Source organism: Misgurnus anguillicaudatus, chromosome 19, assembly GCF_027580225.2.
Source record: "Misgurnus anguillicaudatus chromosome 19, ASM2758022v2, whole genome shotgun sequence".
Lineage (NCBI taxonomy): Eukaryota > Metazoa > Chordata > Actinopteri > Cypriniformes > Cobitidae > Misgurnus > Misgurnus anguillicaudatus.
Genome location: NC_073355.2, coordinates 32,655,550 through 32,674,363, shown reverse-complemented (window position 1 = coordinate 32,674,363; position 18,814 = coordinate 32,655,550). Strand labels below are relative to the sequence as shown.

The window sequence follows — 18,814 nt, the reverse complement described above, 5'->3', positions numbered from 1 at the left end:
TTTTTTGGTAGCAGAAGGTTACGGAAGTGCATTGTGTTGAAGGCGGGGTTTGCTTGTTCTGCTGTTTCGTTGTGGCTAGAAGGGATACAGCAACAGCAAAATCTCGCGGATGAGCGCTGTTATTATCCTAATCCTATCCCCAAAACCTAACCCTACACCAAACATTTCACGCGTTTAAGACAAGTTGCATCACATCTAGACAGATCCGCTGTTTCCATCCAAATTCTACCCCAAACATAACCCTAAATTGCGTAGCTGTATCCCATCTAGCAAAAAAACACTGTTTCTGCTAAAATATCTTAAAAAAACAACTTTTTTACATTTTCTTAACGTAGATCATCTAGATGCAGCATAATTAATAGTTTGTCTGAACTAGGTGTTTATATATTCAGTAGATATATGTTTTTACAGCCCTACTTTGCAAACTAGAAAAACTACAATTTTAGTGCTAATTTGTATCAAGCTGCATTAGACACATGTAGGGAATTGTAGTTTTTTTAAAACATTTGTGTTTTTCTTATAATTGGAGGTTGTAAATAGTGAGTTGAGAGTACAGTAAGGTGTTTAGGGGGATTGTTAACACACTTATACAATCAGATTTTTAAATATTTAATTGTTAAATAGGTTTAAATTAATTTTAACCATATTTGACAGTGTCCCAAGTTGTTGACTATATTGACATTATAACTGAGGCCAAGAGCTCTCATTAAGAGTTTGTCCCATGTCTATAGCCCCTTTTGTTGCCTTATTATAAGCCTTCAAAAATGCACCAAAGTGATGTTTCAAAGGTCCGTATTTCAAAGCAGGAGCCATGTAGACTCTTTATACTGACATATGTTATTCTGCAGGTCAAGACCTTTCTAACGATGTATTAGGCTTAGCTCTACAACAAACTTTTCATGTTCTCATTTCAAGTACACAAGCCATCTCCGGTGTAGTTTCAGAGAGCACTTTGAAAGCTCAATAAGGTTAGATTTAGATAAAATAAAGCTGTTTGTTTGTTTCTGGCTGTGTAAACAGACACCACACCTTGATGAATACGTGGTGTTGGCCACACACACAAACTGTGCATTTCTGTTTGGGCTTATATGCATATGTTAATGCTGCTATGATAATCAAAAACATACCATTAATAAATAAGACCATAGTCTGATGGGTAGTCGTCTCCGATTGTAGGCTAGTAGATGATTATTAGGCCTATTGGTTGTCAAAACCCAGATTAGCAAACATTATATACAATGTTTGCTACATAATGTACATAATGTATGCTCTCTTGCATCTTTTGTAGCTTATTTATTTTTGTTTAAATGTGTTCTTTTGAACTCAACTAAAAATGGCAAACAGGCCTATTTAGTTTATCCATTAGAGTACCATTCCCCTCCTTCCAAACCTGTCACTTTGAGAAACATTTCAGCTATGTGTGCCAAATACAGTATAGGAAGCCTATGTATTGTTTCATGTTCCTTCTTTCTAAGCAGAAAGACAGGCCTGAGCAGTATGCAAACTATATCGTAAATGTATGTGGATCAGGTGTGTCAGTCCAGTCATAAAAATTCTGCCCACATAAAAAGTACTAAAGTAATTTATAGTAAATACCCATTCTATAGTAAAGCATTGTATACAGTTTATATTATTTCAAACTTTGTTAATGAATGCTACAGCATACTTAATAAATACACTTTAAAAACAGATGTGTTAAAACAACACAATCAGTTTGGAACACCAAATTTTGTTACTTGTGTTGTCACTTTAATTTAAAACACAAAATGACACATAATGTGAAATTACTTAATCATTTCAAAAAAGGCCTTACAACTGAGCATAGCCAGTTTTTTAACTCATGGTGGGTTTCTGGTCTCATTTTTTTTTATTACTTTCAATTCATATATAAATATATATTTCTGTCATGATGGTTCTTTTCATAACATTAAATGTGGTAATAGAGATTTGCTTAAACTTCATCTGTATGATGTAGGAAAATCACTTTGATAAAGCAGATACACATAACATCATCATCATCCTCATCATCGTTCATAGCAACCATTATATTTAAATTGTACTGTTCAGTTGTATATCAAAGTATCCACAAGTATCACTACTGCTCTGACATAAACCAACTTTTCAATATCAAATTTGCCAAATACCTCTCAGTGACAACAAGACTGCGAAAAAGTTGTTAAAGTTATGTAAAGTATTTAATCATAACATGAAATCGATCTTTGACTCACTGTATTGAAAAGTATGGTGAGGTCCTTGCCAACACCCAACCATACCGAAGCATTGATAAAAGATGAAACAATAGGCTACTTATCATTTACAACATGTGGCCTAAATTCAGTACAATAGATATTAATTGGTCCCCACATGTCCCAGGTAAAGGGACCACACTTATGGTGCCAACAAATGACAACAATAAATAAAAATTAGAGTGAATTTAAAATCTGTTTTATTCTTATAAGTGTAATCATTACAATACATTTGCATGAAAAATATTAAATTGCACCTAATACTTAAAAAAAAAATATATATGTGTGTGTGTTTGTAGGGATGGGGTCATGAACAAAATAAAAACAACTCATAGTTAAAACATAAAACATTTTGTGTAACTAGCATGTTTTCTATCACTGATGCATCGCTACAGGCTGTTTGCATTGTGTCTTGACATGCAGTGTGTGACCATGATTGGCACACTGTGCACTGTGACCATGAACGCCACTTCTCTGAAGCATTCTTCTTCCTGTCATCGAAAAGGATGCGGCAGACACAGCACAAATGGCCTCCATCTATCAAAACAAATATATTTAAGTCAAGCCAGTTAGTTGAAATTAATACTCATGAGCATATTTTAAGTAACATTTCAAAGGCAGTTTATTCATTTGTTACTATTGTCAAATTAAAATGTGGGTATTGCTGACGCTCAAGCAGGTCAACAAAGAAGAATTCCTGAGGCAAATTTCAGAAAGTGGAAACAAGGAAAACTCTGGGTTTTCCATTTCAGAAATGTATGTAAATCAAACATGATTCAGAAGTGTAACTCAATTTTAACAAATCTCACCACCACTTTATTCTTCAGTTTTAGCATTACTAACTATAATGCCATAACTCATACAGTCGTAGGTTGGCCATCATTTTAAAACCAATTGTTGGTGTGCTCACCTTCTATCTCTGTTTGTAATTTAAGACAATGTCCTGGACAACACACTTTAAGATGTTTTTATACATTAGGTCCCAAATGTATGTACAGAACTCTGTTTATGTATTCTGCATGTTCTGCCTGGAAACTGCCCCTTGAAAGGGTCACAATGTGTCACTGTGTAGTGGATTGGTCTATGGTTCTGTTCCAATATCTGTTCTTGTTAAAGTATTGTAATCTGTTGAAACTACCAAACCAGGTCTACTTGGCCTGGTCTACTATGAGGAAGAGCTTATTATCCTCAATGGGACATAAAAATCAGCACAATTTGAAAAGATACCTTAATCTGCAGTCATCACGATAGCTACAGCGATGGCTGTTTCTGAGGACTGTTCTTCCAGCTCTGTAGAACATAAAACATAATAACAACTTTCTTAATACAACGTTTGAATCTAAATTACTAATTCATAATGCAATGTGTCAACATTTATACTGTCAATAGTTAATTAGTAAATTGTAGGTTAAATACAGATACAGTACCATTCATTGTTTGCATCTAAATATCAACAGCCAATTCAAAGTGTAAAATATCAGAATACCAACCATATAGACCATTTTGCAAGATGTAAACAACACTGGTCCAGAAACACTTCCTGTTTCAGTTTGTAACTGTTTTCTTTATTTCACACATAAAGAAAACATCTTAAAAATGTTTCTTTAACTTTTTGATTAAATTTTCTATGTCCTGTTGGTTGTATTTTATCCCAACGTTTATGATGTGTTAAGAAACTGATACAGAAAGTGCTTCTGGACCAGTGTTGTTTACATCTTGCAAAATGGTCTATAGAAGATGTTAAATGTCACCTGAATAAATATTGTATTTATAAATTGTAATTTTCATACAAGTGAGGTTTTCTCTTTGTGTCCAATATCAATGGCAGACTTTTCAGAAGAGTAGTTTTAAGCTTGAACTTAAGCAATACCATTCAAAATGTATTACAATGAAAAGAAATACAATTTTCACACATGGCCTCTAAACTTTCTTGGCAACATCTGCTGTGTCTGTTGATTTGAAGATACTTTGAAGTTAAACTATCACACACAGATTTCATCTTTTGATTTGATTATTGTTTTAATAATGTGTACAGTGGTGAAATGTACAGTGTAATGACCACAATTACATATCTAGTAAACTATGCTTCTTAAGTTTAATGTTATATATTTATTTAAAGATAAAATAAAAACAACTCAGCGTACCTTCTGCGTCCATCGCCTCTAACATTCCTTCTGTTTGTCAGTGGAGTTGCATTGTGCTGCATCTAATTAATGTATAGGGAAAAAAGAAACACTTAGAAGCATAACAAATAACTGGTCTTTCTGCATCACACAGCAGTATTAATGAAGAAATATTATTTTATAGATAAAATTCAACTGTTGCCAAGGGCCATCACAATCACTCGTCAAATTCAACTAAACAGCTATAGGATATTCTGGAGAGGTGCCTTTTTAGAAAATGTGTCCACTGTAATGAGGAAACTGCAACTGAGAAATAGTGTTACATCCCTTACAAACTGTCATAGACACATACAGAATCTATAACCTGAATCTGTTTCAATTGAATTACATTTAATTTTAAAGTGCCAATTCATAACAAAGTTACCTTACAGCACTATTCAAACAGAGTAGGTCTAGACCATACTGTACTCTTTATATTATTAGGCTACAAACTCTCAGGAAAAAGGTACATGAAGATAAAAAAGTTGACATTGGGGCAGTACCTTTTCAAAAAGTACACTTTTGTACCTAAAAGGTATACATTGGTACCGCCAAGCTACATGCTGGTACCTCATAGGTACATATCTGTACCTAAATGGTAAATTTTAGGACCTTTTTAAAAGGTAGTGTACCAGTGACAAAAAGGTACAACTTTTATACCTTTTTTTCTGAGAGTGCAATGGCAACTTCCTTTTAATATGCAGGAACCTCGAGCAGAACCATGGTTTATAATGGGTAGCCATTTGCCTCGACTGGTTGAGGTGAGGGGACATGGAGAAATATAGTGGCCCAAACTTTAAAAATGTCTGGGTTCTTTCTTTTACACATATTGGACATTCTTTTAAATATTGGACAGAACACACCACTGGGTTAACATTGACCCAATGCTTTGTTGTTTTAACCCAACTGCTGGGTTATTATACCCCATGGTTGCATAACAACAATCCAGCATTTGATCTATCCAATATTTCCTCGTTATGGGTCAAAAATTAACCCAACCAGTGCTGCACTATACAAAGACTCACATGTAGGCCCGTATTATTGTTTAGTTAACTTATTTTTCCCACTTTGCATAGAGCCAAATGATCTGCCGAAACTCAGCTGGAGAAACAAAACCACTGTTAATCTCACTTACTGATTTCAAATGAAATCTCCTCAGCAGCTTGCAAAATGGCCTCCAACTGGTTCCTTCCATAATAGGATGGCTTTTTGAGGCTGTTGGGCAGTCCTGCAACTTTAACTGTCATGCCATGATTTACCAGGGATTGGTAGGGGAGCCTTCCGGTACCTCTGGCATCCTCTGAAAGACACGGGCAAACACATGCATGTACATGTTACACATTGTAACACAGTTGGACAATTGTGACTCTCCCATCCCGTTAAGAGCCAGTGTACAGGCTGTAAACAGTCGGTAATGTGTCATAATCTTATGGTTGATGGACACAAATAAGTTATTGATTTGATAATAATGCCATGAAAACATGAAGGTATATAAGGTTATCAAGACTTAAAAAGTGTTTGGACATATGCTTACTATATTTTTGGTTAAATAGATCTTGCACTTTCTCAGCAGTACATTGACTTCAACTCTGGTTCTCAGTGTTGCGGCTGAGAAGCTGGCTACAGATGTAACAACAGACAACAATCAATTTTATAAAACTATATTATTTTATAAAACTATATTATGTATATTGACACTATTACGGACCTGAGTCCATTTCTGTGGATATACAGATATTTTATATAACCAATATTACCTTTGAAATGCAGTGCAAAGTTCACTGTGTCTGTTGAGTCCAGGAAATCACTCGTTTGGTCTTCTTTTTCAGCTGAAAAAACAATTCGAAATAAACATGTTAAAATAATGCTAAAAGTAATTGAAATTAAGGACTTGGAAATCTATGAACAGATAAAAATAAAATAAAGCAACTTAAGTGTAAATAAAAAATTAACCAAATGAAGAAGAAAACTGAAATGTAATTAACTTTACCAGTGGAGGATTGAACATTTGTAGAATTTCTTCAGCCTCTCTGGTAGCTGCTTCAAGTTCAGCATTGTCAGCTTTCATTTCAAGATGCTTTGAAATAGTTGCAGCTTCCTGACATAACTGGTCAAAACCTGAAGATGCCATATTGAAAGAATGAAGAATGCAAATAGAAATAGGCAAAACAAATTGAAAGAGGGACAAACAGAGAGTGAGAGAGTGTGTGTGTGTGTGTGTGTGTGTGCGCGTGTGAGTGTGAAAGCGTAGGAGAGTAGGGCTGTGCAAAAAAAAATCGTCTGCAATTCTCATGTGTGTTTCATCAGTGGGGCCGGTTCCGTTTAGATTGGAAGTGGGTCGCCATCGGCTGCTGTCGGATGGAGCGGCGTTTATTGCACAGACACGTGGTTCACAGAGAAGCTAGGCAAAACCGGGTTCAAATCGAGGAAAATCGACTCCGATAATCTATGCAATTTTGCCTAGCTTTTTGGTGAACTACGTGTCTGTGTAATAAATGCCGCTCCATCTGAAAGCAGCTGATGGCGATTTACTTCTAATCACGGAACCGGCTTTACTGATGAAACACGCATGAGAATTGCAGACGATTTTTTTGCACAGCCCTATAGGAGAGTGAGTGAGTGAGTGAGTTGGAGAATGAGTTGGAGAGTGAGGCTGCGTCCGAAACCGCATACTGTATAGTAGGTACTGAATTAGATGAAGTACCTACTTACTTGGCGTTAAAACAGTAGGTACTGTATAGTATGAATCCTGGTAGTATGAATGAGATTCGGACATACTACATCCGCCATGTTGCTATATCACGTGACATACGTCGTCATCACGTCATGTCATTTCAGCGCGAAAACAGCCGCGTGCCTCTTCTTCTTCGTTGGATAACTCCTCGTCCGGGGCATCATGGGATAGTGTAGCGTCCATCGTATGCACACTGCAAAATCTAACCGGAAGTAGTAGGTCATCCGGGTACTTTTCGCATACTGTTTTTCGAATACTATGTATTCGGACATACTACTCGCTTCGCCTACTGCTTTTCGCGTACTATATAGTATGTAGTAGGCGGTTTCGGACGCAGCATGAGTGAGTGAGTTGGAGAGTGAGTGAGTGAGTTGGAGAGTGAGTGAGTGAGTGAGTGAGGAGAGCTTTTGCAAGTGATAGCTCTTAAAAGAGCCGTTGGTTTAAATGTTGTGGCGCGTGTAGATGGAGGAGTATGAGATGTATGTGAAGAAACTGCAAGACAAAAAAATTGTGAATTACAAACTTTGGATATATTTTTTAAATTCTTTATTTACTAAACATTTTATGTGTATAACTATTTACAACAAACCCCAAGACCCGCCCACTATCATAAGACTATAAGATAAATAAAACGGCAATAGATTAAAACTGACCAAAAAAGAAGGATCTGAATGTCTAAAGATTTCTGAATTGTACATCAAATGTATTAAAAGCATGGTGTTGTTGTTGTTACTGTTTTTTACTATGTATAAAAAGGCTGAACTACTGTGGTAAAAGCATAAGGTTTGCTGTTACTGTACTACCACAGTAGAAGTAAACTAACTGCGGTAGAAACAAGGTATGATTTACCACAGTAGATAGAATACCACAGTAGAAGAACATTGGTAGTTAATTCCAAAAATATGAATATAATAAAATGATCGAGGATCTGTCACGTTATGTTAATGGTGACTAACAAACATAACGTGACTTTTACTCACGCGCTAATCACTATTTTGAACAAAAAGAATGTAATATAGATGACCAATACAATTCAGACAACATTTAGAAGCCGATCTGGATTAATAAAAAACATATAATGAATTTAATATCGAACAAACAGAAATGTAATGGTATACTCACAAAGATGAGGCGACTGGCGAGGTTTGTAAATTGATGATAAACATCGCGATGATCTGCGAACGAGATTTGGGTCACGGCAGGGGCGTACTAGCCACGGGGGTGTGCGGGAGCCACCCACAGTGGCACACCTAAAATGGATGCAGAATATTTATTTATAGTTTCAATAAAAAAATGTTTACTAAACCTGGGCTGTTGTTGTTTACTTAGAATATATATATTTTTAAAATCAACCATTTCACGCGTAAGTTAAAAATATTTAACTTTAGATATCCGACCCCTTGTGTCCATGGCGACGGGTCATATTAGGTTAAGGACCAACGTAATAGCACTGCTTATATGTTGGCATGTAACGTTAACGTAATTGCGATTTGCAAAATAGTTTCCTCAGAACGTATTTCATGTGATACAGGGTTGCAAAATGTATATTCATATCTATATTAATTACCATCAACGAGTCTTTGATAAAAAATAATTTCCCACCCAGCATGCATCACGTCTAATAAAAGCACTTACCTACATGATCAGAAAACGCTTAAAATGCTTGAGGCCGTGGAGCGTTGTTAAAATCACCTCTGAATGTTGTTTTACCTGTAGCTGAACGCGGTTTTAATAAAGTCTTTTTTAAAGACGTCATGTGACGAGCCCTGGCAGTGTCCATAGCAACCAAAACGTATCAGTTTCACATTATTCTGGCGAGATCTGGAAAATCTGCGTAAAATCGAGCAAGCGATGATTATGTAAATTCACTGAGTGAATATTATGAAAATAAAATATATATTTCTCGCTAAAAATGTAATCAAAACTTTTTTTTATTCAGAAACTAACTCAAAATATAGATTTTCCACTAAAAATGAGAGAATGTCCGCCATGTTTTTTGTTCTCACGGCCGGTAGCTTGAAAGTCACGTGACTTGGACGAAAAAAAAAACGTAAGAGTCATACAATTCAAGGGCCATTAAAAGAATAGGCGAAAAAAAATGTAACAGTCATACAATTCTAGGGCCATTATTGTAACTCCTCTACGTTTTGCAAATTGGACCAACGTAGTCAGGGTACGTTTTTACATGAGACTGGGTTGGAATCCCACTTTAACACGCCCCCAAAAAACAACAAAATAGGAAGGATAAGCTAAATTTAAGTTATGCAACTGTTTCAAGTCAAAAACTAATTTTTTAAACACAAATGCAATGCTATGTTCAGAAATTACTATATGAATTTTATTTCATTTGAACAAGTAAATGTGAAATGAGTTACAGCTTAATATGAATAACATGCTGAAAAAAAATGTTCCCCTTAATGTCCAAAGTCACTGAAATTACAGGGATTTGAAACAAAAACTAGTACATTACAAAAAGCTTGCTTGATCCTTCTTTTGACTCCTCTTTGGTTTAGCCATCGATCCATTTTTACATTATTAAAACAGAATGGCAAGAACTGATATCACAGTTTTGCAAGTGCATTAAAAATCTACTTAAATAAGTGACGATTGTATAAACACTTGCCTAGTTTAGGTTATCTTTTGGCGGACCACTGGGGGGGTTTGGCGGACCACTAGTGGTCCGTGGACCACACTTTGAGAATTACTGCATTAGATCAATAGGCGGAGCACATGATTTAGTTCTCGTAATGACAACAACCCTAACCAGCATGTTGACCTCATTTTGCAGTTGTCAGAAATGAGATATTACAGTTTGTGGACGGTTCTAAGGTCAACCGAGGAGATGGCTGTTCCCTGGCAGCGGTGTTGGTAATGTGTAATCCTGCTCTAACAATAGCCCTGGACACAGGAACACAACGTGTACGTAACAGTGTGATCCACACGCTTCTCCTCAGGCTTAGCATACTTTTAAAAAGGGAAGAGACAAATAGCTTTATTGGCTGGAGCCTGAGGCCATGAAGTCTGAAGCATTGTCCTGTGCGAACATAAACCCCAACCCTTCCAGAAAAAACTCCACGGTGATCTGCTGAGCCAAAGGCAATGGAAAGCACAGGCATGCAATGGAAGGATGATCTTGGAATACAAAGGCTAGAAATCCTAGGGATTGATACCAGACTGCCGGTTGAAAAAGTAAAGCTATTCTGATCCCACAGCTCTATCTGACATTTTCGGTCTTTTGGGGATTTAAGCGTGAGTGCCAGAGATACAATAAAGTTGTTCGGTGGGTTAATAGAAATGTGTGTTGATAAGGTCACTAATGCTGTCTGATACCACTGTGATCACACGCTTTCAAACCTTCATTCTTTTATAAAAAGAAAAATGTGTTTTTAAATAAAATTCATGGTAAATCGCTTGATTTTCAAAAACTTTTTCCTCTGAGGTACCATCATAAACATACCTATAAAGTGGTGTACTTTTAAAAAGGTACAGACCCATTGACACTATTTTTACATAATTTTTACCAATACATAAAGGGGTGGTTTCCTGGACAGGGATTAGCTTAAGCCAGGACTAGGCCTTAGTTTAAATAGGAAATAAAACTAGTTTTAACAAACATGCCTTACTAAAAACATTACTTGTGTGCATTTTGAGGCAAAACAAGGGGGAATGATGTATTTTAAAGGAATAGTCTACTCATTTTCAATATTAAAATATGTTATTACCTTAACTAAGAATTGTTGATACATCCATCTATCATCTGTGTGCGTGCACGTAAGCGCTGGAGCGCGCTGCGACGCTTCGATACCATTTAGCTTAGCCCCATTCATTCAATGGTACCATTTAGAGATAAAGTTAGAAGTGACCAAACACATCAACGTTTTTCCTATTTAAGACGAGTAGTTATACGAGCGAGTTTGGTGGTACAAAGTAAAACGTAGCGCTTTTCTAAGCGGATTTAAAAGAGGAACTATATTTTATGGCGTAATAGCACTTTTGGGAGTACTTCGACTTGGCGCAGTAACACCCTCCCTCTCCCATTATGAGAGTGAGAAGGGGAGCGGACTTTTCAGGCGAGTCGAAGTACTCCCAAAAGTGCTATTACGCCATAAAATATAGTTCCTCTTTTAAATCCGCTTAGAAAAGCGCTACGTTTTATTTTGTACCACCAAACTTGCTCGTATAACTACTCGTCTTAAATAGGAAAAACATTGATGTGTTTGGTCACTTCTAACTTTATCTCTAAATGGTACCATTGAATGAATGGGGCTAAGCTAAATGGTATCGAAGCGTCGCAGCGCGCTCCAGCGCTTAAGTGCACGCACACAGATGATAGAGGGATGTATCAACAATTCTTAGTTAAGGTAATAACATATTTTAATATTGAAAATGAGTAGACTATTCCTTTAAGATATGTCAGTGCAAATTGTTTTCTGTTTGGACAGATTTTACATTAATTTTAGTCTAGGACTAGTCTAATCCCTGTCTGGGAAAGCGCCCCAAAGTATATAGTCATAGAATAAACCTGTTTATCACAGTCAAATCTCTAATTTTTTTTTACAGTTTTCAGATTACTGGAGGGCTAAATATTTGCCATTGTTTCTGTGTATCTTGTGGAGAATCTCTCCTCTTACCCTGCCGCCAAGATAAAAAGCACATCAAAGCACAGGTAGTTATATATTTAGGTTATATATATAGTATGTTCCCTTGGCTATTAGTGCAGAACTTATTCACAGGTTAATTTATTGTATCTCTTCCACCCTTTATGAGTAGAGGACTCTAGACAAATAATATTCAATCTACTGTATACAACATAGTACCGCAGCTGCACGATTTATAGCATTATAAACACAAAACACATCACCTTATACGAAATGCAGCACATTTTGATAAATGATGTTGTGAGGCAGCAGATATTGCTTACAGATGCACAGTCTTGGACTTGTTAATACTTCTGAATCTTCATTTGCTGAGCAGATGCAATATAGCTTAATATACTTTTAAACCTTGTGTTTCATGTTCTTGAAACTCCGAGATGTTCTTCATTCTGCGTAATAAATTAAGTGAATTTTACGTGGCAGTTTAAGCTCAAGGGTCAATTTCTCTTTTATCCAATTCAGGCAATAAACCAAAGTGAGAGACTACTCTGCATTTTGAAATGAAACGGACCTGCACGCTTCCATTACACAAATTACTGTTGCATTACTGTCTTATCTATTTAAATTAAAATGCTGATGTGTTTTACTATTCAGATCCTGCATTAAGCTTGCTCTTCTTATTGTGACTTAAGGCTGCTAAACCCACTTCCATTCATCTGCTTCTACAGTAACGGTTTTGATGCCAAGCCCCAGACCATACCACAACCATATGGCCGGCAGCATACAGTATGTGATGCCAACGCAGGGGTGTGAACGAGATTGAAAAACTGGGGCTGGGAACCTTTTTTCATTAAAAAACATACACAAATTATTTTTGTCATGTTTGGTGGTTAAATGGTTCTTAAATTCTAAAATGTGTATTACAATAATGCCTACTAAACAGAATAATCGCTATTCCCTGCGATCGATTTTACCTCCGTATTGTGCCGTATTTCTGAGTAAAAATGAATATCACATGAGGCTAGTGGCCATGGCTTGTGTTTGCCAAGGTGAATTGACTGGATGTAGAAAAGTAGGTGTTTCATTCTGAAATGGAACTGGCAGCAGACTGACATTTGGAGGGGGTGGGGTTAACCAACATGATCTCACAAAGTTCGGTGGGATAGTCACTGAATTTTTTGCTCATTTTTCCGTGGCATTCTCACGGATCTCCGCATATTTCCGTGGCCCTGCCACGGACTTTCTTTTCCGTGTCCTTGTTGCGGATTGGTTGCTCAGCTGCTTTTTCCTATTTTCAAACCATTGTGCCTTTCGTTTAGGGTTAGATATGGTGTTTGCATTAGGATGCCACTTTAAGTATTGGTTTCTACTATTTTTTCTGATGTATTCTTTTATATTTTCTGAACTTTAATCAGTTGTCGCCTGGTGTTGGGGTTAGAGTTGGGTTTGGATGGGGATGTCATTTTATGTAAATCTAACCCTAAACCGAAGCGACAATGGTAGGAAAATAAGACAAAACAGTTAAATAACCAATCCGTGAGAATGCCACGGAAAAGAAAGTCCGTGGCAGGGCCATGGAAATATGCAGAGATCCGTGAGAATGCCACGGAAAAATTAGCAAAAAACAGATGTTCTTCCCAAGCCGTCAAACAAGGGAAAAAGTACATTTTCAGATTTGGATTAAAGTTTATAAGGGGACATGGATTAAAAAAATGACCCACATGAATAAATTATTTATAATGAACACTACACAATTCAATTAAAAATATTGTCAGTTTTGATTTCATGGGGACTTTAAAATTCAAATGGGCTACTGTCAAGCTACAAATATAATTTGACTTATAATTTTAACAAATTGAAGTTCTTTGCTCAACAACTTTAAAAGTCTTTAATCAAATTTCTTACAGCTCCCATCCATAGAGAGAAAAGCATTGTGTGTATATAAAGAGTTTGGTTCCAAAACGCAATAAATCCATTTTGACAAATTTCTGTAAAAACTTGTTTTCTATACCAAGAAAGTGACAAGATGAAAACCAAAACATTTGTTATTTTCGACGAGGCATTTGTTCAAGAGATCAGTTTAGCAACTAGTCAGAGCATTAAAAAAATGAAACCAGAAGTACGGTTCGGATCCAGACGCGTATCACGTGCGTCCGATGAAACCGTCTATAGGTTATAATAACATAAAAAATTCTAATCCATTATTTGAATTTTAAAGATTTATTATAAAAATGATTTTTTTTTTCACAATGCTATAAATCGATTGAATCAATGTATAAATGTGCATTCATTATTGAATGCCGCCATTATTGATTATAATGCATGAAATGGTGCGGTGTGATTTGTTGAGCGGGTTTATTGCATTCTGCAGAGAAGGAGGACTGGCGTTTATCACGTTCTGGGAAAAAAGGAGAAAAGATAACAGAATAACACGGTGGATATCGGATTCTGCGTAAAATTAAGAATTTACTTTTTAATACTGACCAGATACAATACAGATTTTGGCTGTAACTCTTTTTTAAATTATCGCATATTGAAACCAAACTTTATTCTGAGATCACAGACATATATGTGCCTCATGACCTGATTATGTTTTGCTCACCTGTAATCTTCAAAAACCTTTACTTTACATTTACAAGAAACCTACATACACACACATGGCAGATGCTGTTACCCTTTCCAACTTAGATATCCTGTACAACTTAGTAGCATGTGAGGATGAAACCCATGACCTTTCTGTTGCTCTTCCAGCTACTTAGAGACAAACAAGCATTTGCAAATTAAAAATTAACTACCAATCTGAATAGCGGATGACTTATGGGTGCTATTTAGAGGGTTTAAAAGGAACAAACTCTCCCCATCTATGTTGGGTCGCCTAAACCAGCCCTAGACATGGACGAGGAGGATGTCACGCCTTTTTATATCCAAAATGTTGATAATATATCTTTATTTTCTCATGAAAAGGATGATCCTGTTTGTTCATTTGTGTTATAGTCTGTTCTGGTTACTGTGTATAGTAGCTGATAAGGATGGCTCAAATATGTACTGCATGTGTGCGCTTGATTAGTTGAACACTTAATTAGTATGTAGAGGTATTGTCAAGGGTGACTAGAAACAGGGAACAGGCATCTGTGTCACCATGCAATTTAGTTTTTAACCCCTGCTACCGAAGAGAAACAACATCCCCATTTATTGGCCATCTGATTGAAGACCACCAATGGGAATCACCGTGCAATGTTACTGGTGACTTAATTTTATTCTACTGACATGAATTAATGAGCTATGTGACCCCAAACTATGAAGATCAGAAATTACTTGCATGAAAAATTTGAGCAATGTAACCATGACCTCAAGGGCTTATGCTTGCTTTTAATCTGTGAGTGCCAGTCATTATTAGTGTTCTAGACATGCGTTATAAAAAAAACTATTTGATGATTTAAAAGCAAAATATAAAGATTGCTGTTAAACTATCATATACCTGTACTGAGGATGCTAAAATGTATACCCAACATAATTGCATGCTATTTTAAAGGAGACATATCATGAAAATCTGACTTTGTGCTATAATTGGGTCCCCAGTGCTTCTATCAACCTAGAAAATGAAAAAGATCAACCCAGTAACTTAGTTTTGGTAAACCATTCTCTGCAAGCTGGAACCGGGGATTGAACCATCAACCATCCAGCTTGTAGACAACCTACATGCACCACTGAGCCAATATTGTCTTGAGGCAAGGAGATGGCCAAATACTCCATCATAAATGCTTCTATTATATGTAGTTATTTTAAAAATGCCATAATAATATGTTTAGGTTAAAAAACAACATCACTATCAACAATAACTGGAGATGCTGATGATTGGGAAGGTGCTAATTAGTGCAGTTGATATTAATTATATATTAAGTATTCATCACGTAGGCTAACACTTCATTAAAGAGTTGTTTGGATTCTGCGAATGAGTGCTTGAAGCTAAACTTGTCAGACACATTCACAACTCATTTAGGCTAGTAATGGATATAGTGAATTATAAATCTAGCACCAAGCCTATTGTTATGGGAATGGGATGATGGTAGAAGAAAGAAGTTCATTAGGCTTAAGTAACCTAAAAAAAATGTGTTCATTTTCGATACAATTCAAAATATAACAACGCAATAATTAAAGATGTGATGACTGCATGTTGAGGCATGGTAAATAATAACCAATAATATTTCTTTGTAAATTCGTATATCATTCATTATAATAAAATTCAATATGCTTACATACCGTATACGCATTTGACAGACACTTTTATCCAAAGTGACTTATTTATGTAGCTTAAATAAATTGATTGCAACCACTTACCTTAAAAAATCAAGTAAATTAAATTAATCTTTTTTTTCAGTGTACCCATTAAGCCACAGAAACACAATATGCATTGTTGCTAACTAGATAATTAGTAAATTGCTTTACAGATTTCAGCAAAGAATAAACAACTTTGTGTATGTTAGTTTTATAGTCTACAGACACAGTGAAAAGTTGTGCTTTCTATTGTCAATATATAATAAGAAAAAAATACCAATCAATGATGCACAAACATATAAATACTGTATACTAGCCACAAAAATACATTTGAGTTAAGCTTGAATATGTGCGAGTGTGCGATTTCTCAGCAGAGTTCTAGGACAGACCTCGATTTCAGTCACATCCAAACAGTGTTGGGGAAAGTTACTTTTAAAAGTAATGCATAACAATATTAAGTTACTCATCCAAAAAGTAACTAATTGCATTACTTAGTTACTTTGCATGAAAAGTAATGCTTACGTTACCTTTGCGTTACATTTTCTTACTTGGCTGAGGCTTGATTTCTTTCAGGCCTTGCAGGTGTTTTTTTATGACTGGGAAGTTTTGCATTCAGAAATTGCATATTTCCATTGCAAAAATGTCAAGCTCTGGCCTGCCATCTTGGCCCTTAATGGACAAAGTGTTTTTACTACACTGTAAAAAATCCAATTAATGAAATGTTGGAAGGGCAAAAATATATAAGTTAAACCAATTTTCTTGTTTGGGCTTAGTTGAGTAGACATATTATTTTAAGTCTAGATAAATCTGTGTTTAAAACATTAAGTGAATGGTTATTTCCAAATTCAGTCAACATTCAGAATGGCTAGTGTTGACTGAACTAATTAAGACAAATCTGGTCAATATGTGGACTTATGACAGCAATGTTTCCTGACAACAAAATGCTCATAATATTACTGTTATTTGGTAACAAAATGTAATTTTAAGAGTTGTTCAGGCGTGAATGTATGTGCTTTAAGTTTAAATATGCGGTCGGTTAATATAGATAGTGTCTATTTAAAAATGTGCTCGGACACTTTCGGAGTCGGACGGAGAAGAGCTCCAGATGAGCTCCAGAAAATCACAGACACTTAAGCGCTCACACCCCGCCCAGCGCAGCCTCGACTCAGGAAGCCTATCAGAAATCGACTGCTGGCTCTGATATCTCTGTGGCATTTAAACATGCGATTTAATTCATTTTAATTTCTTATACTTAATAATAAAAGGGTTATGTTTTAAATCATATTTTAGGATTGCACTTAAATGATATCGCTGTTGAATGATATTTCATATCTTTCACATGTGTTATAACTGGGCTGCGTACTGCCTGCGAATTTGAACTTCAGAGCTGAAGTAGCGAGTGGAGAAATAGTCCCAATATCATAACAATCTTAAAACTTCTAAATATACCCGTGTGTGTACCCGTGTGCGTGCGTGTGTGCGCGCGCGTGCTCGCGCGTGTGTATGTATGTATGTATGTATGTATGCGCGTGCGTCTGTGTATTTTGAATTTAAAATGTTTTAACTCGGAAGGATCTGGATCACAGGTCATTTCATCTGAGATCAATCCGCACGCAACAGCTGGAATCACTTACTGTTTCACACAAGGAAGGACACACAAGTCAGCCGTTTCCTCAAGTTCACGTCAGGTAAGTGTTTGTAATTAAATGTTAATTTTAGAATATATTAATTGGCAAAGACGCAAATACTCGACGTTTTTGTAATTATATTTTTGAAAAGATAAAGATATATTAGAAGTGTGTTATGTTATGTGACGGAAGTAAAGTGGAGCTATTTTAGTTAAGATAAAAAGCCTGGATAACGTTATAGGGTTGATTTACCGGACAGAGTTTAGAACTCGGTCTTTATTATAATTGGGACATTTTTACAAACAAACCTTATATAATACAATACTGGCGTGCATTTTGAGACAAAACAATAGCACTCATATGTTAAGAGATGTCAGTAAGTTATTTTAGTCAGTGAAAAGCCCTGTCCGAGAAAACCGCCCAATAGTGTTTAATGTGTGATGTCTGAGGGAAATTTGGCCTAACGTTATTTAGGGAATAAAGTCTTTCACCGTCAAACTTTATTATATTAAACATGTTATTTATGTATGTGTGTGTGTTTATATTCCTCTGTTTATCAAACCAGAGCGGAGATGATGTGAGAGGCAGACCCGAGACATAGCGAGACAGTCTCCGCTTGGACTGGCTGAGGAAAGTCTCCTAAATGGCCCTGGAGATGTTCTGACTGACTTTGGAGGCTTTTTGGACTGTTTTATGCCCTCTATTTAAAGATGACTTAATTCTGTATGTTCAGTCTGTATGATAAGTGAATAAGTGAATAAAAAGCTTTTGTTTTTATGTGACTGAAGTTAATTATTTTGTTTACAACACCAGCATAAATTATTTGATAAATAATTTAAAAATGTTATTAAAAAAATCCCAAATAATAAATATTAATTGAAGTAACACATAAAACATTGAGTGAATACTTAAATTTTAATTGACAGAGTCTTTGCTGTAAGTTTTTAAAGATTCAACTGATTAAAACATTTTAGTTGAATGAACTATAAAGCTAATTGAGCCAACATACTTTTTTATATTTGAGTCAAATTTGGGCCAACTAAAAAACATCAATCCAGGTAACACTTTGGTGACAGAAATTGAGTGAACGTAAAATTTCTGTGGAACTAGTTACTAAAAAATAATTCATTGAGCCAACAATTTATTTTTTACAGTGTAAGTTGTCTCAGACGAT

At 35.8% G+C, this 18,814-nt stretch overlaps 1 protein-coding gene and 1 long non-coding RNA gene across 2 annotated transcripts in view; both read right to left on the bottom strand.

Annotated features, from left to right (window-relative positions):
* Positions 1-18,814, bottom strand: part of crhr1 (corticotropin releasing hormone receptor 1) — a 173,463-nt gene that overhangs the window by 132,472 nt on the left and 22,177 nt on the right. The gene's annotated exons all lie outside the window — the stretch shown is intronic.
* On the bottom strand, positions 1,741-6,694 carry LOC141351097 (uncharacterized). Its single transcript, XR_012359279.1, has 7 exons — positions 6,399-6,694; positions 6,166-6,237; positions 5,943-6,028; positions 5,544-5,708; positions 4,391-4,452; positions 3,474-3,536; positions 1,741-2,783 (listed from the first exon to the last, which is right to left on the bottom strand). It is a non-coding gene; the product is annotated as an uncharacterized lncRNA (long non-coding RNA).